The sequence below is a fragment of the Macaca fascicularis genome, chromosome 8 (assembly GCF_037993035.2).
Source record: "Macaca fascicularis isolate 582-1 chromosome 8, T2T-MFA8v1.1".
Taxonomy (NCBI): Eukaryota; Metazoa; Chordata; class Mammalia; order Primates; family Cercopithecidae; genus Macaca; species Macaca fascicularis.
In genome coordinates this window covers 32,961,860-32,983,807 of record NC_088382.1, presented here as the reverse complement: position 1 = coordinate 32,983,807, position 21,948 = coordinate 32,961,860, and positions in this window count along the sequence as shown.

Genomic DNA, 21,948 nt, shown 5'->3' with positions numbered 1-21,948 from the left:
AGACTCTCCTCCAGTTGCAAAATCTCTCAGTGTTTCTCAAGCAATTAGGTATTCTGGTAAATTTCACCATTAAAACATATTCAATCTCCTTTCTTGGTTTCATTTTGTAAGGTGGGGAATAAGAACAATTTTAGCTTTTATCTAAGGGGCCTACGAGGACAAATCAATTTGCAAGGTCCCCAGACCTGTAATTCTGAATGAGAGTTGGTCTATGTTCACATATTATTCTGTTTAATGTTGAAATTTTTTTTTTGTCCACCTGCCTCTAACACCTCCTAGAACTTTCTACTGTAAGACCTAGCTGCAAAAACACTTGTGTCTTACAAGCTGTAAGTATAAAAGAATATGTATCCTGCCCACTTCATCCTCCTATCAGCTCACATGTACTGTGTCTTTTCAACTCAAGTAAGTCAGAGCTAAATTGAAAATTCAAATCTGGCTGGGCATGGTGGCTCACGCCTGTAATCCTAGCATTTTGGGAGGCCAAGGTGGGAGGATAGCTTGAGCCCAGGAGGTTGAGACCAGACTGGGGAACAGAGTGAGGCCCCTGTCTCCATAAAAATAAAATAATTTTTTAAAAGAAAATAAAATCTTTAATATACATATCACATTTGAGGTACTTGCTACCACTGTCAAGGACTGACGTTCTGGCATGGGATTTGATTCTAGAATGTAAAATGTCTTGTGCTCTATCTTAAATGCTATTTGCTACCTAAAATGTATAAGACCACCCTTGGAAAAATAGGATTTAGAACCTTTCCCACAATCCTCTCAAAGGTAAGGATTAAATGCACTTTGGATTAGGATATCAGGAGGCAGAGCAGTATTCTGGGTGAGACTTAACCCAGTGGCATCCTCAAGGTTAGAACCGTGGCTGGAGAGAATACAAGAAAGAATACAAGAAAACTGTATTCTTTCGAATACGGGTTTTGACAACCTCCAGTCAAAGGCTGTCTGTCTTTGACATTCAAGTCCTTCTCTTTATTCTCAAACCATCCATGCTGATAGGGGGCCAGATATGTACTTCTTACTTTCAAATTAGCCACATCATTGTCTCACTAAGACAAGCAATTTAGATTTCAAGACTGGATTCTGACTTTACTTTCACCCTACCCCAATTTTTCCCTCCCTCTTTCCTTTCCTTCTTCCTCTTTCCCCATTTCCACCTCTTGTGCCTCCTGTGCCTCCTGTGCCTCCCGTGCCTCCCCTGCCTCCCTCCTTCCCTCCCTCCCTTCCTTCCTTCCTTCCCTCCCTCCCTCCCTCCTTTTTTCTTTTCTTCTTCTTCCTCTCCTCCACCTCCTCCTCCTTCTTTCTCTCTTTCACCTACGAGGGCATGGATGTGAGAGTAAAATCATACTCTTGAGCTAAAATCTGTAGTTGACTGGCTGTATGACCTGAAGAAGTCTACATAGGCTTGCTAAGCATTTCTTTATCTGTAATATGGGGCTACTAAGACAACCTGTCAATTATGAGAATCCAACAAAGTTATGCATGAGAAGTACCTGGTATAGGGCTTGCTGTATGCTAATTGCAGAATAAATGGCTTCACAATAATATCTTAAAACTCACCTCCAAATTCAATGCTGCTTAAAGGAGATATCCCCATTCTAGGAAATTTTGGCAGTGTTTACCATATGACTCCATCTTTCAGCTCTTTGGAATATGTGAATAGAACAAAATATTGGTTTGGTTCAGAGAATATATTTTGGTCCAGTTTTATTCTGGCTTAATTATTTTAATAAATCTATAGATTTTGCTTGGGCTCATATTATGAAAATGTAAAATTGGGACTGGGTTTGGGGCTTTTTATTCTGGTGTTTTAGATATTAAAATCTTGGATTCAAAGGCTGTCTTGGGACTCCTACCCTTCTGCTGAAGCCCAGAAAAGAACATCCAGGGACTTGTGAAATAACAGACCTCTCAGTGCTGGAACAAGATACTGCCCAGGTTAAGTGGCATAGAAAGGATTTGATAAGTCTGTTACCTAATTGCGCAATATCATAGTTATCTGGAACAAACAGTTCACGGGTCCATTGGCAAAGAGCCTCTTCATGTGGCTTCTCTTTGGCAGAATGGCATCTAGTGCTCACCTGTCAGTGGGAATGGCTGCGGTAGCTGACAGGAAAGGTGATGGAAAGGAAGCGTTTCAGGACTTTTATCTACAGCAGCATATCCCAGGTTAGCCTCTCAGCTGCTGTGCGTCATCAGAGGTCCTGAGTCTGGGTGCTCTGCAGGCTTTTATCTCAATGAAGCACTTGAGGCTGTTCAGGGTGCTTGATGAGAGAGAGGTGAGTGGTTGTCAAGGCAACCTTCTTTGGATTCATTCACGGAATGGAAGTTGGAGTATGTAAGAAAGCCCCAGGAATAATGGTGGCAGTGGAACTACCCACATCTAGCCAGTTCAGGAAATCTACGCACTTAAAAGAAGAAAATAAGATGAGAATATACACAGCTAGGCTTACCTGGTGTCTGCATTTTTCTTCTGTGGGTTTGATTTGAAGAAAGAGTTTGGCTCAGAGAATAATGTGCCTCTTCACTCCATGATGTCACAAATGGGTGCTGTTGCTATGACAGTTTGCAGGAAACACTTTGTGTAAGTCTGTTTTCTGGGTAGAATCCTAAAGATGTGATAGCTGACTTTCCCCACAATGTTTTAATGGCCTCTTCTGGGTGAAGTACCCAGTGTGTTCTGTGCCTGCATTTTAGTTACTTATTCATTCAGCCATTTATTCAACAGATACTGGCTGAGTATCTACTATGTGCCAAACTTTGTGCCCACGTGAAGCTTATGTTGAACAAATATTTGTTGTTGAATATGGTGTTGGTATCATGTGCTGCGAACACAGGCAGGAAGGATGCCTGGGTACTTGGGGAGCCCTAGAGAATGCATGTCAGAGAGGCAGCGTTCCAGGAGCCTTCATTCCGATAGCCCGACAGAAATGAAGCCCTGTTATTCTTCCATGAAACACTCTCACGCCACCCATTCTCTCAATCCAGGGCTTCTGTCCTGGGCAGAGTCGTTACCAATATATGGACAGATTGTTGAAAGAGGCTCCGAATGGTTCTTCCTGACTCCTGTCACTAACCCATCTAATTCATCCTTTGCTGTCCTGACCAACACATTTTCCTTAGACACAATTTCCCTGAGAACCATCTTGATGGACCATCAAGTCTCATTATCTGTCTGGCTCCAATGAACACCTCTGGTTTTATACCTTACTTCAGCTGCCATTTCTGATACGTTCATTTCTTTACTGTGCCTAGGATGGACCTCCCACATTTTTATCATGTAGTCCGGCCTGCTTGGGATGCCTTCTGTTTCCCCTCCTGACCCCCAAATCACTGGCCCTGTGCCACCACCCACACTCCCACCCATTGCTCAAGGCTCAGCTGAGCCTTATGTATATGGCCAAGATTGCTGGTTATTCTCCAATATTCATTCTGTTGTCTTCCACGGTGACAGAATTTTAGCTGGGAATACCATTGGCCAGAACAAAGACCACAAGTCCCAGTTTCTCTAGTAACAAAACAAGATCATTCATGAACAAGTTTGTGCAACTTCTGGATCGTATTCTTTTTTTTTTTTTTTTTTTTTAGATGGAGTCTTGCTCTGCCGCCCAGGATGGAGTGCAGTGTCGCCATCTCGGCTCACTGCAAGCTCCGCCTCCCGGGTTCACGTCATTCTCCTGCCTCAGCCTCCCAAGTAGCTGGGACTACAGGCACCCGCCACCACGCCTGGCTAATTTTTTTGTATTTTTGGTAGAGACGGGGTTTTACCATGTAAGCCAGGGTGGTCTCGATCTCCTGACCTTGTGATCCGCCCGCCTCGGCCTCCCAAAGTGCTGGGATTACAGGCGTGAGCCACCGCGCCTGGCCTGGATCGTATTCTTAAAGGGAGGGGCATCCTCTTTCCTTGCCCCTTTCTGGGACAGGAATGTGGACAGCGTGTGGATTCACTGAACTATGTGGATGCACATCTGTGCAATAGGAAGGCAGAAAACCACAGGAAGGGACGGAGCCTCCAACAGCATGGAGCTGCCCTAGAAGGTCCAGGCTATATCATCCCCAGGTGCTTACACTTAGACACATGGGACCAATCGCTTCCGATGTGTTTAAGCTTTTTAGAATTTGGGTTTCTGCTACAGTGGCAGAATTTCACGTCTCCTCCAGGAAGCCTTCCTAGCTCTTCCCTTCTTGAGACTCTCACTGTGACCATAAAATCTGGTGTGTATTCGTTCTCACTTTATTGCTTCCATATTTATCTCAAAATCTTTTCACTTTATTGCTTCCTTATTCATCTTCTCTTACCAGCTAGGCTTTAGGAGAGGGACCAAAAATTATACCATGTAATTTGTAAGTGCCAGTAAATACACTTTGGTGTGGCTGAAAGAACACTGAGCTAAAATTTAGAAGATCTGGTTTCTAGTCTTTCTGGACACTAACATGCACTATATATTTGGGTAGATGCCTTCCTCTTTCTGAGCCTCAGTTTTCTCAGTGGATTAATGGGAATATAAATTGTATCTCTAATGAGACAGGAGAAGTGAATATATTGTGTAAACCGTGAAGTAATGTACATGCCAAGACAGTAGTATTGTCCTGCTTCAACATCTATGACCATGCTATGTATACAGTTGTTGCTCAAGGTGATGATGGGATTTAGGGCCAGTTCCATCAACAATGTCCATGGTGAGCTGTCCACTAGTCCCGGTTGCCAATGTAATCTACTAATTGTTGCAAGCCACCGTGGAACAATTCAGAATAGAAATACATTTGAACAATTTATGGGAAGCTTTAGCAATATGGAGCAAGTTGAGTTATCTTGGCACCTGCTTGATAGATAAGGCGTCAAAATTAGAGACCCATCATGTACTGTGTAAATTCCTTTTGGGGAGTTACTGACCTGATATTATAAAGCAGCAGTCCCCAATCTTTTTGGCACCATGGACAGGTGTCATGGAAGACAATTTTTCCACAAACAGAGTGAGAGGATGGTTTTGGAATGACATAAGCAAATTATATTTATTGTGCACATTATTTCTATTATTACATTGTAATATATGATGAAATAATTATACAACTCACCATAATGTAGAATCCATGGGAGCCCTGAGCTGGTGTTTTGTTTTGTTTTGTTTTGTTTTGTTTTGGCAACTAGATGGTCCCATCTGGGGTGATGGGAGACAGTGACAGATCATCAGGCATTAGATTATCATAAGGAGCATGCAACCTAGATCCTTATCATGTGCAGTTCACAGTAGGGTTCATGCTGCTATGAGAATCTAATGCTGCTGCTGATCTGACAGGAGGGGTAGCTCAGTCTGTAATGTGAGCATTGGGAAGCGGCCGTAAATACAGAGGAAGCTTTGCTTGCTTGCCCTCTGCTCAACTCCTGCCGTGCAGCCTGATTCCTAACAGGTCATGGACCCATAAGGGCCAGTGGCCTGGGGGTTGGGGACCCCTCTTGTGGAGCACCCTACATAGATACACAGATATATGCAGGGACAGAGAGTGGGTTTACAGAGGACACACACGTGTGCGTCTTTATCTACGATTTATTAAGTACCTTAATCACATCTCCTCCACAGAGAAGCAGACATCCGCCCTATTCAAGGTTAAGAGAAGCGTTCGTCTTTGAAGGCCCACTACAGCAGTTATCTCTAGTGAACTAGGGTTTTTAATGGCCTTTCACAGTAATTACAAATTTAATTAACCTCTCTGCTTTGATCAGTCAGGGTTGTTTCTCATTACCTTCCTCAATGCCTGTTTCTGAGTCAAGAGCTATTCCTGGGCCTTCCCTTTCCAGCTATAAAGTACTGTTTAGGTTTAATTTAGTCTGGCACAGCTGTAAAGAAAGCAATTCTCCTGCTCAACAGCCTCCAATGACTCCCCGTTGACCACTGAATTAAGTAGAAACTCCTTTGCCCAGCACTTGGGCCTTCCACAGTCTGGCCCCAGACCCCCTTCTAATCTCATCCCAACTCTTCCTGCACTTGCACTTCATAGCTCGTGTTTCTCAGCAGGCCCTTGTCTTCCTGACTTGGGGTCTTACTTCTGTAGCTCCTTCTGCCCAGTCACTCGGCCACCCACATCCTATACCTGCCCCTTGTTGAACTCTCATCCTCTAGGAAGCCTTCCCTGCTAGCTCCCTCTCCAGTTGAATCCAGACACCCAGCCCCTGCCAATCACCTGGGATCATATTCCTCCCCATTCTGATTTTTCACAGAAATTCACACCTTCTCATAATCCTGTTCTGAATGATAGTTATTGTGCATTCATCTTGTTCTCTGTCTTTAGATTATAGATTTTAACAGAAGGAAATATGTTACCCATCTTTGTATTCATCAGCACTTAAAACATCACCTTAACAACACAGCCATAACCATTTCAGAGGGCCTACTTTGGTCCAAGCACTTTGCTAGACACTTTAAATAAACTGTTTTTCTTGTCTTCACCAGGCCAGATTAGGAAGTGGAATCTCAGACAGGCCAAGTGACTTTCCCAAGTTCGCAGCCAGGAAGCACCTATTGGGTTGTGTTGGGGGAAGGGCTGGGGACGGTGACATTGTGCTTGGCAAGAACAGATTTCTGTTGCTACTACTGACCACGCTTTTCAGAATGTTGGCCAACATTTCCAGGGAGAACTATGATAAATTGGCTTCTGAATCTCCGGCAGGGTGTAAGGACTGATCTTCAGTAATCAACCATGGCCCGTGATGTTTCTATCAGGTCTTCTGCTTTGATGATGGTTTGCCAGGCAGTCCTCTATCACCCTGGAGTTGGAACTTTCCCAGCTACTGGATTGTCCCAGAGTATTTGAGCTCAGTCCCTATCGTTGGTCATTTCCCACGTTCTCCAGCAGCTCAGGAAGCTTCTTTAGCAGTTAATGCTGGAAGTTTGAGACCTCTCTCTGGAGCTCCCTTCCACCTCTGACACGAGGTCTTCATCCTCTACTCTGGGTAGGAGAGAAGATGCTTACCATCCTGAGTGAGTCACACCTGGAAATAGCCAGGAACCAAAACTGCCTGGAGGCAAAGGAGATATGAAAGGGATTCCAGCAGAGCAGAAGGCAGACTTCACACCTCTTCTTCTTCTTCTTCCCTGATGCTTCCTGTGGGAGCAGCTGGGCATTCTCCAGATTCTGTTTCCTGATGCTTACCATCCCGGTCCAGCATCCCATGGTCATGACCCCCTAAAACGTACTGGAAATGGGGAGGAAGAGGGCTGGGCTCAGCTCAGGGCTACTTGCTTATGGAGTGTCTATGTGAAAGCTAGTGGTGGGCGGAGCTAATGAAGGGAACTGTGGCACACACAGGCCAGGCAGGGTCCCCCAGTGGGCAGAGGAAGGTCAGGGATTGTGTTGGGGCACGGAGGTGTGGAAGCAGGTAATGATACATCAAGCTCGCTTGACTGACGGTCACATTCGCTTGCTCCATACCACCTTCCCTTACTAGATAAAAATGTGCTTTTTTGGCGCGGAGGGAAATAGAAAATATGAGATGGCCATTTGGGGGTGTCCTATGTTTCCCCACTCTTATGCCCCAGCTTTGTAATTTGCACTCCCCACCCACCCATTCATCTACTCCCCCTACCTCTGTTAACAGGAGTGGATCACAATGGGCTTTGGTGCTGCAAAGTGACCTCATGTAAGCCTCTGACATCTCTGCATTTTTGTTTTTGTTTTTGTAAAACTTTTATTTTAAATTCAGGGGTATATGTGCAATGTATTGTATATTTCAAAATAGAAGAGAGGACTTGAAATGTTCCCAACACATAGAAGTGGTAAATACTGAAGATGATGGACACGCAGATACCCTGACTTGATCATGACACATTCTATGCATAACTGATACATAATACTTTTATATATTTATGGGGTACATGTGATACTTTGTACCCCACAAATATGTAAAAGTATTATGTATCAATCAAAAAAGTAAAAAACATAAAAAATTTCTAAAAATACACCATGATTCATGTCATGATCCTCCTATTATTGACTAATGAGATTTTTTTCTAAATTTGTGTTATTACGAACAACATTATAAGAAACTTTTTAGTGTGTAATTTCTTGCCTCCAACACTGATTTCTTCTTTGGGAAGGATTACTAGAAGGGAAATTAGTGGACCAATGATGTAAAGGTATAAAGATGTAAAGGCGTTTGATTGCTTTCCCAAGAGGATGAATCTCTACGTATCTCCACCCACAGTCTGTGAGAATACCCATGCCAGACAAAGAGAATTATTGCCATCATGAGTATTATAATTCTTTAAAACATTTGCAGTTTGAAAGGAGATGGAATACCTCTCTGTAATATTAATTCCTAATCCTTTGATTACAAATGAGAGCACCTATATTTCTTTTTCTAACCATGGATTTTTAATGAAATGTCATTTGTATATTGCTTTTATTAAAGAAAAATGTAATATTTTATTAAATAATTTAGGATTTGTTTATAAATTTTTATGTTGAGAGTTTTAAATTTCTTCCTTTATCCCTTTGTTCATTCATGAATAATCACCAGGTGCCTACCATGTGCCAGACTGCTCTGACTAGACCCTGGGAATACTGCTGTGAATAAAATAAAGTCCTTGTCCTGTAGCGGGGTGGTGGGAAGAGAATGGATAAATGATTGTTAGTGCTAAATCAAAGAAGGGGCTACTGAGTACTGGGGAATGCAGTTTACAGTCAGATGGCTAGATAACTCCTCACTGAGATGACTTTCTTAAAGAAAGGGAAATCAACAGGGAAATTAACAAATAAGCCATGCAGGAATTTGGAGGAAGTGTTCTATGCAGGAGAAACAGCAAGTGCAAAGTCCCAAGGCAGAAACACATCTGGCGTGTTAGAGGAGGAACAAAGAGGATGGTGTATTTGCAGCAGAGTAAGAAGGGAAAGAAGTAGTTGAAGATGAAGTCAGAGAGATAAATGGAGCCAGAAAATGAGGATTCTTTTGAATCACTCTGAAAACTTTGACTTTCTGCTCAGAAGGAGCTGAAAGACATTGGAAGTGTATTAGTCAACTATTATTGCCTAATGTTGCATAACAAGCAATTCCAAAGTTTCAATGGTTTGCAAGAACCAACTTTGTTTTTCACTTACGATTCTGTGCGTCAATTGTGGAGGCTCTGCTTCAAGCTGAAGATTGGGTTCCTGATGGCTTCAACTGCCTCTGCATTCTGAGATGGAAGCTACCAGAGCATGCTCTGCTAATGGCAGACAGCAGAAAGACAAGAGGGAAAGCCGCCAAACCAGCAAGCATGCTGAAAACCTCTGCTCACATCCATTGGTCAAAGCAAGTCATTTGACCAAGCCCAACATCAGTGGGGTAGAGGTAGAGGAGTAGAGAAGTGAACTGATTTTCATGTTAAAAAATTACTTCTAGACCCACAGACCATCACCAGCCTAAACCGTGTTTAGTCAATAGTCTTTTTCAGATGCAATATCCCACATTCTTCTTAAATATTTAAAAATTGTTAATGATGTAGAAATAGCATAAGTCCTATCACAATTAATTTCCTCTCAAACTACTCCCTATCTATAAAAGCGGAACCCTGGAAGCAGGAAGAGAGATTCATTGCAAACACAAGTTTTCACCTGGCAAGGAGAGAAATAATGCTTCCCCGCTAAAAACCACATTAAGAAATTAGGAGTCCCAGCATCCCACTTGGATATTTATGCAGTAGGTTTGCTGATTTGCCCCTTCTGCCCATTTGGGGAGTAGAAAAGTATAACAATTGGCATTATGTTTGGCTAAAAGTAAAAAAATCCCAACTATAAAGGGCTTAAACAAATAAAGTATCCATTCATCTCAGGCAAAACATATCTAAATAGGCAGTCCAGATTTTGTGATGTCATCGATATCCTAGCCTCTTTCTCTCTTTGCACTCTGCTATCCTTGGCTTGTGGCTTTGATCCTCAGAGTCACAAGATGGACATTACCTCCACATTCTAGGCAAGATGAATGGAGAAAGGGCAACAGGCTAAAGGGGGTCTGCCAGTTCAGTCTGTGGCCTTTAAAAGCATTCCCCAAATCCCTTCCCTATAGCCCTTATTAAAGCAAGCGGGAAGGGGTTATGAGTAACTCTTGGGTAGCCAATCCAAAGTGTTTTCAACAGAACAGAGGATAAGTGGAGGCAGATGATAGAACAGAGGGCCCATGCATGAAACAACCAGCGCTCCTACTACTGGGCATGGCAAAGATTATCAAATCTCTGGGGATCGATTGGCACCAGAGCTAGTGATCTGGCTTGAAACTTCTTGCCTAGTGAAGGGCATAGGGCTGATCTTGCTACCTGTGCCATAGTCAGGAATGATCCAATTTCATTTCCTTTTTTAAAACCAATTTAATTTTAAAAAATTTTAATGGACTTTAATTTTTAGAGAAGTTTTAGATCCATAGCAGAATTGAGGAGAAAATACAGAGTTCTGTTCTGTCATCCTGACCGCACCCATGCAGAGTCTCCTCCACTATTGACATTCTGCACCAGAGTGGACATGTGTTACAATTGATGACCCTACATTGACATGTCATTCTCACCCAAAATCCATAGTTTACATTACAACTCACTCTCAGTGTTACGCTAACGAAGACTCCTGATCCTTGACCAAGCTGTGGTTATGCTCCTCCGAGTCCTCTTCTTGACAGGCCTCGACCTGGGCCTGTGTCCTGTCCTTGCTGGGCTTGCATCACTCAGTAAGAATCTTGTGTCTGGGCACGGTGGCTCACGCCTATAATCCCAGCATTTTGGGAGGCTGAGGCGGGAGGATTGCCTGAGCTCAGGAGTTTGAAACCACACTTTGCCACATGGTGAAACCCTGTCTCTACTAAAATACAAAAAAAATTACCCGGGCATGGTGGCGCATACCTGTAATCCCAGCTATTGGGAGGCTGAGGCAGGACAATCGCTTGAATCTGGGAGGTACAGGTTGCAGTGAGCTGAGATCACACCACTGCACTCCTGCCTGAGCGACAGAGGGAGACTCTGTCTAAAAAAACAAAAAGAATCTTGCCAGATCAGTTTAGCGAGAATCCCTGTGCCTTTGAAATCTGATCACTCTGGATGTATGATCAAATTCCACTTCCCCTACTCTTGATATCTGGTCACCCTGGCTTGCCTTTAGCAAGAACCCTAAGTTGGTTTAACAAGAATTCCTCTGCTCTTGATTTCTCTTCTTAGGAATTTTCCACCCACTGATTCCCTTATTCTATTCATGGGCTATGAGTCCTCAGCTGTCTTTGTTATATTGGAATTGAGCCTGAATTCTCTCGTCTGTTGTAGTAAGTCTCAACACCTATCATAATAGTCCTGAATAAAATCTTCATTATTGTTTTAACAAGCATCAGAATAATTTCTTCTTTAACAATATAATCTATGGGTTTGGACTATATAAAATGTCATATAACCACCATTATACTATCATACAGGGTAGTTTCACTGCCCTAAAATTCCTCTATGCTCTGCTTATTCATCCCTCCCTTCCCACTAACCTCTGGCGACCACAGACTATAATAAAGACATCCCAGATACTCACAGATGTCCTGATCGCAGGTGTTCTATGGGAGTTATGGAGGCCTGTGACCACACTTTGACCTAAGAAGCTCATGGGAGGGTGGAGTTTTCCTTGCCCAAGAGTGATGCTGGCAGTAGAGGGTAATGGTGTCCATGGGAGCTGTGATCTCAGGAAGATTGGGGGCTGCAGAGACAATGGTGGGAGACCAGGATGGAGAGGACCAGAGCCTCCTGAGCTCTGGTGTCGTATAACTGGGAAACTCAGAAAGCTGAGGGACACTTGGCATGGGTGAGTGTCTTAGAGCAGTATCTAGTAAGCGCTGACCCAGTTTATGAAAAGTTAATCGATTGCACCAAAACCATTTTTTGAGCAATCCTATCTTTCCTTACCATCTTTCAAATTTATTAAATTCTTGCATACATCAAGATTTACTTCTAGCTTGTCTATTCTCTTCAATTGAACTGTCAGTTTCAGTGCCAGCCCCAAGCTGTTTTACATGTTATAACTTTACAATATATTTTAATGCCTGATGAGACTAATGCTAGTATCTCCTCATTACTTTTATTTTGCCAAAATATTTGTCAATATACTTGCCCATTTATTTTTTTTAGATGAACTTTAGATCTGCTTTGTTACATTTCAAAAGAATATCTTTTGATACCTCAGTTATGATTGGGAAAGAACTGACATCTTCCTTTGTACAAACCCCTGGACTATATGAATGAAATGAAGATGAGTAATCTGCCAGGAAGATTTGGAGTTCAAATCCTGGACTTCTAACTCTTGGAAGTCTATGTGACAAGGAAGGTAAACAAATGGAAAAATTTAGTAGAAATGTTTTTCTCCTCACTGTTTTTCTTACATGTCACTGATCTCTAAGATTGCATGCCCTGCCTTTTCTTGATGCTTCCCACACAGCTGTTTTCTTTTTCCTCACCACCAGCCCCCAAGCACACACAGTGGAGGAAAGAGAGAAGCTTGCATAAAAATAACTCTTGTTAATTAAAAAATATCACTTAGTTCCATCAGGCAAGTGAGGGATGCCACACTTAATTTGTCATGGTTTGCAGTGCTAGGTCCCCCAGACTGATACCTTTCTTTGAAAGAAGAAGCTTGTCATCAAGCTGGTGGGTCTCTTAGGTCTGTTGTGGTTGTGATTCCAGATGTCAAATCTCATCCCATTGTTGGTGGAAGTCTGGGATGTCACCCTGCCTTACAGCTGCTCTGACTGTTGTTCTGTCATGGAAAATGGAAGCTGTGCTCCTGTGTTGGAAGATGGGAATTATCACTGGCGCATCTGTCAGCATCCAGCTCTTTCATGGGGATTTTGCACATTTCACATTTGCATTGTTTCACATTATACATTTTGTAGGTCACTCCCCTGCAAGGCAGAGGGAAAAGGCCGTTATTGGAGTACTTTTTTTGTGTGTTTTGAAGATTTACACTTTTTGCTTTTATTACAAAGTATTGTGAAATCTTCTGCTCCATCAGTCATGAGAGTAGGAAATTTAAGTCTATCACTTGAGTAATATTTTGAGTCTTAGTTTAGGGTTTGTCCTTTCCCTAGGGACTGCATCGAGATGAATTAGACTGAGTAGAAGGTAAAGACTAACACTTTGAACTGATGTCATTTCCTTTGTGAAGAACTAACTGCTAAGAGCAAGTTAACAGGCAGCAGGCTTGAGAGAGAGAAAAGTCATCCAGACAGGAAGATTGGGAACTTCCTCAATGACTTTGTCTTCCTCGTTTATTACACTCAGTGTGTCAACAATCTTGTTAATTATACATTTTAAAGGCGATTTTTTTGGCAAGCTCTAGGAAACATTCAAGATATTACATACAAGTGTATGTTATCATAAATAATCCTAAAGTAAACATACATATAACTACCACCATCTGGAAATTTCACATCAAGTTATAAAACACTTTCATCATCTGCACGACCTCTTGCTTCCCTCCTCGCTCCTCTCTCTCGGTTGTTTCCCTCCTCCAGCCCCTAAGGACTGGTGTCTTCTATTTCCCCAGACTTACTCAAAGCCTTGACTTGGTTTTACGCTTTGCTCTTTATTGTACAGATCTGAACAAGGATGGCAGCTGGGGTTACATCTCATTTATCCAGAGATGAAAAGTGATGAAGCTTGACATCCTTATTTGCCATCATGAAAAGCATTTGAAAGGGGGAAAGAAGAAAACTGATTGCAGAAAACCTTAGATTGATGAGCATGAGTAAGGGCTGCAGGGGGCACTGGAAAATTCAGGTGCTGGCTCTTTTCTATGAATTCTGCCTTTCCTCCCTGAGCTCGAAGACTCTTCAGTAAATAGAACACATCCGCTTTCCATATCAAGTGACAGAAAAACAATTTTCCATGTTGCTAGGACCTCCATTCTATATTTTATTTATTGTTATTATATATATATATATATATATATAAAACATTTACCATTTTAAACACTTTTAAGTGTGCAATTCAATGACATTGAGTATGTTTACATTTTTGTGCAAACATCATGGTCATCCATCTCCAGAACTTTTAATCACCCCAAACAGAAACTCTGCCCCTATTGAACATTAACCCCCATTCCTTCCTCCCTCCAGCCCCTGGTAACCTCTGTTCTATCTTTTGTCTATATGGATTTCCTCGTTCTAGGTACCTCATGTAAGTAGATTCATATAATATTTGTCCTTTTATATCTGGCTTATTGCACTTAGAATAATGTTTATGGTTCATTCATGTTATAGCATGTGTCAGAACTTTATTCCTTTTTGGGCTTGAATAATATTCCATTCTATGTATATACCATATTCTGTTTATCCAGTCATCTGTTGGTGGACATCTGAGTTGTTTCCACATTTTGGCTATGGTGAATAATACTGCTATGAATGTTGGTGTCTGTTTGATTCTCTCTCTTCAGTTCTTTGGGATATATACCTACAAGTGAAATTGCTGGATCATATAGTAATTCTATGTTTAATTTTTTTGAGGAACTAGCAAAGTGTTTTCACAGTGACTGCACCATTTTACCTTCCCATCAGAAATGTACAAAGCTTCCAATGTCTTTATATCCTTACCAATATGGTTTTTTAAAAAATTTTTTGTTTTTTGATAATGGTAATCCTAGTAAGTGTGAAATTGTATCTTGTTGTGGTTTTGATTTGCATGTCCCTAGTGGCTAGTTGCCGCACATCTTTTGGTACTTATTAGCCATTTGTATATCTTCTTTGGAGAAATATCTATTCAGAGCCTTTGACTAGGTTGGAATCGGGCTGCTCATTTTTTTTTTTTTAATTACACGACCTCTTTATACATTCTAGATATTAATTCCTTACCAGATACATGATTTGCAAATACTTTCTCCCATTTGGGTTGCCTTTGCACTCTCTTGGTAGAGGTCTTTAGGGCACAAAGTTTTCAATTTCGATCAAGTTCAATTTATCTATTTTTTCTTTTGTGGCTTGTGCTTTTGGTGTCATATCCAAGAAATCATTGACAAATGCAATATTATAAAGCTCTTGCCCTATGTTTTCTTCTAGGAGCTTTATAGTTTTATCGCTTTATTCCATTTTGAGTTGATTTGTACACATAGTACAAGGTAGGGTAAGATAAGGTAAGGGCCCAGTTGGTTCTTTAGCATGTAGATATCCAGTTTTCTCAGAACCATTTGTTGAAGATACTGTCCGTTCCCCATTGATGGTCTTGGCACCGTTACTGAAAATCAATTGACATTATATGTAAGGGTTTTCATTCTACTGACCACAAGTTGGTTTGGAAAAATTGGTCTCAGATAGTGCTAAAAACAAGATATTACTGAACCAGAACAAGAAGTACATTTTCTTGGGTAAATACTATTTTTTTTTCAGTCTACATAATACTTTGAATTAGAATATCGTGAACATGCTTTTATCCATTTGTTATTGATATTTACTTGTTGATGATGCTATCATTTTTCTAAATATGTGAGTTTCAATCCTTTCTCATCCTGCAAGGTGAACAGTTCGGGACTTCACTAAATAGTCCCGAAATTCTCAGAGGATCACTTAGAGGGGGACAGGGCTTTTGGAATGCTGTGACCTTGGTCTGTGGAGAAGGAGGCGCCTCGGAGTTGGCACCAAATGACTGCTGGAAGTGTAATTTCTATGATGTTGGCATTATTGTGACTCTATATGCCTTTTTTTCCTTGAGACATCTTTTGGGCATTTGAAAACCCATGTTTACTGCATCGTAATGTTTTCAGATTATTTTCTTAAATGTTGTCCTATATGGTTCTCATGACCTCTCTGTGAAGTAAGCCAGTTAGACATATATTTTATTAATTAAAGACTCGAGACTCACAGAAGTTCAGCGGCCATGTCCAAAGCTCAGAGCCGGGAAGTGGAGGACTTGGGTCACGCGTCCTGGCTCCTGACCCTGAGGCTTTCCTTTTACAGCACACACCAGAATATGGCACCTGCTATTCTGACTACATCATTTCTAGAAATGGGTTATTGGCAGATGAGACACCATCTTCTCCCTCTTCATCATGGAAGGGTGAGTATTAGGCAGAACGATAAAGGTGAACTCTACAGAGATTAAGTGAAATTTTTCTTGTTACATTCCCATTGTAAGTGGCAGGTTAAGAACTACCAGAAAAAAATATAGCCATGGAGAAGGAAAAGCTTTGCTCTGAAAGACCTTCTCCCCACAGAGAGAATTCTGGTTTCACATGGAAATGACAGGCAGTAGGATGGCCATTCTCATAAATCATGTCACGTGGTGAAGGCAGAAGCCTCCTCATTTAGAACAATGCTTTAATTTCCCAGATGAACAAACCAAGGACCAGGGAAGGAAGTGATTTCCTCATGGTCGAGCTGCTGAATAAAGACAGAGCAGGCACTGGCACCCTGCCCTCCTAGTTTCAGCTAGCAAACCTTGCTAGGGAGCATTCCTGTTTCACAGCATCCTCATTTTTGCACATGTGCTGTCATTTTTTCAGATACCAGGATGAAGCCTCAATCATCTTGAATAAAAAATACGAATATAGACTTGTTCACCAAATTCTCCTGAAATTCTTTTCATAAAAGGAAACAATTTGAATCTTGGATGGTGTAAACTGAGTGCAAATAGAAGGAAAAACTGCTTCAGACAACAGGTCATTGTATTAGGCCATTCTTGCATTGCTATAAAGAAACACCAGAGACTGGGTCATTTATTTAAAAAGGAGAGGTTTAATTGACTCATGGTTCTGCAGGCTTTATTGGAAGTATGATGCCGGCATCTGTTTAGCTTCTAGTGAAGCCTCAGGGAGTTTTTAGTCATGGTGGAAGGCAAAGCAGGAGCAGGCACATCACATAACAAAAGCAAGAACAAGCGAGAGAGAGTCGGGAGGGAGGTGTCACACACCTTTAAACAACCAGATCTCACAATAACCCACTAACAGAAAGACAGCACCAAGCCATGAGGGATCTGTGCCCATGACCCGAACACCTCCCACCAAGCCCCACCTCCAGCACCGGGGATTACAATTCAACATGAGATTTGGGCAGGGACAAATATCTAAACTGTGTCAGTCATCTAATATGGTATATATATATATATGAATATTAAAACAGGAAGAAATCTAAGAAAACATAACTTATTGATTGCCTAATTGATACAATCATTGTTATTCATTGGACACATTTTTATTGCATGTTAGTATGTGCTAGGCACAGTGATTAGCAGTGTGAATATAATGATGAGCAAAAGTGAACGTGGTCCCATCTTCATGAAGCATATAGTCTGGTGGCAAAGATAGGCATCAAACAGATAAACACATAAATACATGTAACATTAATGCTTTAATGTTTTATGATGAAAAAGTATGTGGTGCTGTGAGGGAATTTAACAGAAGAGAGGTTCCTGGATTTGTGATTCAGTTTTTCTTGTAGTCAGATGGAACTTGGAATAGCCAAGGAGCTGAAAGAAGACCAGGGCAGTTGGAATTCAGAGAACAGTGGGAGCATGATGTGAATAGAGGCTGTAGGATGGGTAAAAGCTGCAGGGCGCAGGATATTTTATGGAGGATAAGGATTTGATCTTTCTCCAAAGAGCACTGAGAAACCATCAAATGACTTGGATGGGACACAGAGAAGATGTGGTGGGAGCCGTTATCATATTCATCCTTTGAAAATATGTATTTTTTTTAACTGCAGGATAATAGGCTGGAAGACAGCAAGAATAGGTGCAGGGAGATCTGTTAAGTGCTTGTTGAAGTAGCCTAGGCAGGACACAATGGTGGTTTGACTTTGTGATATGGGAATATGGAAGAAGAGAAATGGGTATATTTGAGAGGTATTTAGAGGTTAAGTGGACTGGATTTGGTAATGCATAAAATCTGGAGGGAGAGGGAGAGGAAGGCACCAAGAATGACTCCAGATCTCTTAAGTTACACTACTGAATTGACGACAGTGCCATTCATTGGGATAGACATTGGAAGGGGAGTGGCTCTAATGCAGGTAGAGAATGCTTGGGCTTAGACTGCAAGGTAAGTTTGAGACATCTGTAAGTAGAAGTGGACATACAGTACAGGACTGGAACTCAGAAGATGGTGTTAGCAGGAGATGTACAATTTGGAATTTGTGAATGAGTGGCTATTGAAGCCATGAACACGGACAAGATGGACAGAAAGTGCAGAGAGAAAAGAGAAAAGGGCCCAGTATGGAGTCTTTGGTATTATGAGTCTTGATGGCCTAAACTGAGAGGATGAGCAGGTGAAGGACACAGAGAAGGGGCAGCCAGAGAATAGAAACTGTGAGATGTGATGTGATGGTGACCAAGGGAAGTTTGTGTTGAAGAAGAAAGCAGTGGTCTTCTAAGTGAAATCCTGCTTAGAGATTCTGTAAGGTGAGGATGAGAAAAGGAACCTTGGACTTAATGATGTGAAGATCATTGAAGAGGCTTAGCTACATCAGTGGACAGCTGTGAGGGGAAGTCTATTGGGAATGAGATGAGGAATGAACAGGAGGAGAGCAAAGGGCATTAAAGTGGTACCTATGGTCTTCCTTTGTGCACCAGCTCATGAAATGTGCCCCAGGCTGGATGCAAGAACAGGTCCCAGAAAAACCTGTGATTTGCAGTGTGACCACTGCTAAATCACCTAACCCTTCCCTGCCTCAGTTTTCTTAATCAATTCTATGGACTATAACCAGGGCTCATGAGGGATAGAAGAACTTTGGAAATCCAAGCTTAAATTATTCCTTACGTTCACTAAGCTCCAAATGCCAATTATTTTAAAACTATTTTCCTGTTAGAGATGTGTCCTCCCTCACACTTCAAGAAGATTTTTGGTTTATTTTTGTTTGTATTAGAAGGGATATTCCCCTTTTCCAAATCTGATCAACAATAGAAAGTATTTATCTATGTTCTCTTGTGATCTTGGTTTAGGAGACAATATCAAATCTCCTATGTATGTATTGGCTAGTAATGTATTTATTTACCCCTAAGACCTATATTGTTTGTATAATCCTAAGGCTGATGTGAAAGAGGAGAAAAACCTGTTTTTTGTTTGTTTTCTAAATGATCATTAGATACACTAGAGAGGATTATCCTTCAACGAGTATGCCACAGAGTTGAAGGAGGTGATCAGGAATCCCTTAGAGTCTTAGAAACTCTCACAATGTGACTGATTCCATACTTTTAATGGTAAATATGATAAGCCCTTTAGATTTCTTTTTTTTTTTGAAATGGAGTCTTGCTCTGTCGCCCAGGCTGGAGTGCAGTGGCGCGATCTCGGCTCACTGCAAGCTCCACCTCCCGGGTTTATGCCATTCTCCTGCCTCAGCCTCCCGAGTAGCTGGGACTACAGACGCCCACCACCATGCCTGGCTAATTTTTTGTATTTTTATAGAGACGGGGTTTCACCGTGTTAGCCAGGATGGTCTCAATCTCCTGACCTCGTGATCCTACCGCCTCAGCCTCCCAAAGTGCTGGGATTACAGGCGTGAGCCACCGCGCCCAGTCTGCCCTTTAGATTTCTCTATTAGCTTAGTTTCCCAGACTGCTACAGTGGTGAGTAATTGAATATTAACAGATGAAAATGGAAGTTATGGACACATGCCAGTTGTCTCATACCAATGGCTCCCTAATGTGAAAAGTCCTGCTGATACCCACAACCTTACTGTGGCCTTTCTTGGAGGAGCAGATCTGTTGGAAAATAAAGTTATCATTGACTGGATAATTGATAGTTGTTTTTTGTTCTCTTGAAGATATTTATAGGCCCCAAATCATTGGTATGGTAGACTGAGAGTCCTGTGAGAAGTACAATCAGGGGATATGAGTGAAGTTTTGTTGTCTTAGGGCAATGGCTAGAGATTGGGCCAGGCCTGGACCCTTAAAATCTCTGCTCTATCCTCCGTGTTCTTTTTTTGCTGTTTATGTGTGTGGAAGTGAAGGACTCCAGGGTCTTAAGATATAACAGAGTGATAAGATGGAATCAGCCTGGATCCCTGAGTCACCACTTGGTGGTGAGCCTCCAGGGGGAACTCGCCCATTAGACTGCTGCCTGAGCAAGAAATAGACTTTTGTGGTGTCAAGCAATGAACATTTTTGAGTTGTTTGACCTAGCAGGTGGTTTACCCTGGGAACACATCACAGATCTATAATACAATGTGAGCTGTGCTATAAGCGAAGCTTATATAAAGTGTTATAAGAAGAGACAAAGGCCTGATTAATTCTACCTGGGAAAGTTAGAGAAGGATAGAAAGATGAGATGATATTTAAGCTGGATAAACAGAGAAAAGTTTGCTAAATGAGACAGGTGGGGAGACAATTTAAACAAGCGGTCCGGTGTGGGCGAAGTCCATGGTGCATGGAAATATATTCTGAGTACGAGTCAGTGACAAAGCTCCTTTATGGGACCTTTGTAGGGAGCAATTGGAGAAGATGCTGAGGCCAGAGCAAGCACTGAGGGCTATACCTCTTCAGTTTTACCCAGAAGACAGGAACTGTCAATATTCCCAAGAGAAAAGCACATGTTAGAAGGATCCTCTGGCATCTGTGTGGTGTATGGATGAAGAAGGTTGCCTGTGGGGGCTGGAAGTACATTTAGAAAGTTGCTTCAGAGCTCACACCTGTAATCTCAGCACTTTGGGAGGCCGAGGTGGACAGATCACTTGAGGTGAGGAGGTTGAGGCCAGCCTGACCAATATGGTGAAACCCTGCCTCTACTAAAAATACAAAAGTTAATTGGCCGTGGTGGTGGGTGCCTGTAATCCCACCTACTTGGGAGGCTGAGGCAGGAGAGTTGCTTGAATCCGGGAAGTGGAGGCTGCAGTGAGCTGAGATCACACCACTGCACTCTAGCCTGGGCGACAGAGTGAGAGAGAGAGAGAAAAAAAAAAGAAAGTTGCTTTAGAAATCTAGCAGGAACTTACAAGACAATATACGTGTAGCACACAAAACATAGTGCCAAACACTAAGAAATATTAGGGTCATTTTGTTTGTTTTCCCTGAATGAGAGAAATGACTGTGGGAATGAAGAGAAAGTGAGTGGATAAAAGAGTTTTTTTGAAGCTATAAATCCTTGATGAACAAGTATTGAATAAATGATGCCGTATCTTCTGGGGATGCTGAGTGGTCTGTTAAACACCCCATGGTGGGGAGGAGGGTTACTAAATAACTGTGTCCCATGTCCTCTCTTCTCACTAGAAGCTCTTAAAAATCCAGACATCCAACAAGAGACCAATAGGACACGCTGATGTTTTATGAATGGGGCCAGGACCAGCCTGAGTGTGGAGCCTCATGGGCTGAGTTTCCCCTGGATTCAGAGCCCTGAGGTTGAGTTATCTACTGGTCAGCTGGATCAGGTAATCAGTACCTGTGGGTTGGTGGCAGTGGGGAGTAGGGGTCAGGTAAGAGGGATTGCATCTCTGGAAGCCTTTTGTGCTGTCTCGTAAAGAGCCCCTTTAGGGAGGGTGGATGATATGGACACCGTGAATGAGAAAAAGAGGGCCATATATTCTCAGCTAGGCAGAGGGCAGCCAGCTCAGCTGAAGGAGGAGATTGCCCACGTGTTTATCATATCCAGATTCTTGTTTTTAGGTCTCCCCTCCTACATGAGGCATGGATTGGTGATGAAGTAGGTTGGTAGTGAGCACTAAATGGGAAAGAGTAAAGGTATAGTTGCCTAAAGTATGGACCTTTTCAGGCAATTATAGGAGAGTGACAGTAAAGATGAAATTGATAGAAACTTGGTGCAAGGGCAAGGGGGGAAGAGGGACCCTCTGACAGAGACCCTGTCATCGTCAGTCTAGGCCTGGAAGGGACACTGAGATGTCATCAAATCTATTCCTGGAAATACAGGGCTGCATTTCCAGCCATACCCGAGAGGAAGCTGTCTGCTTTTTCTGAAAATACCTTGAGATTTCATTAACACATTGTCCCTTTTAATATATACCACTGTCTTACCACCCTAGGAAAC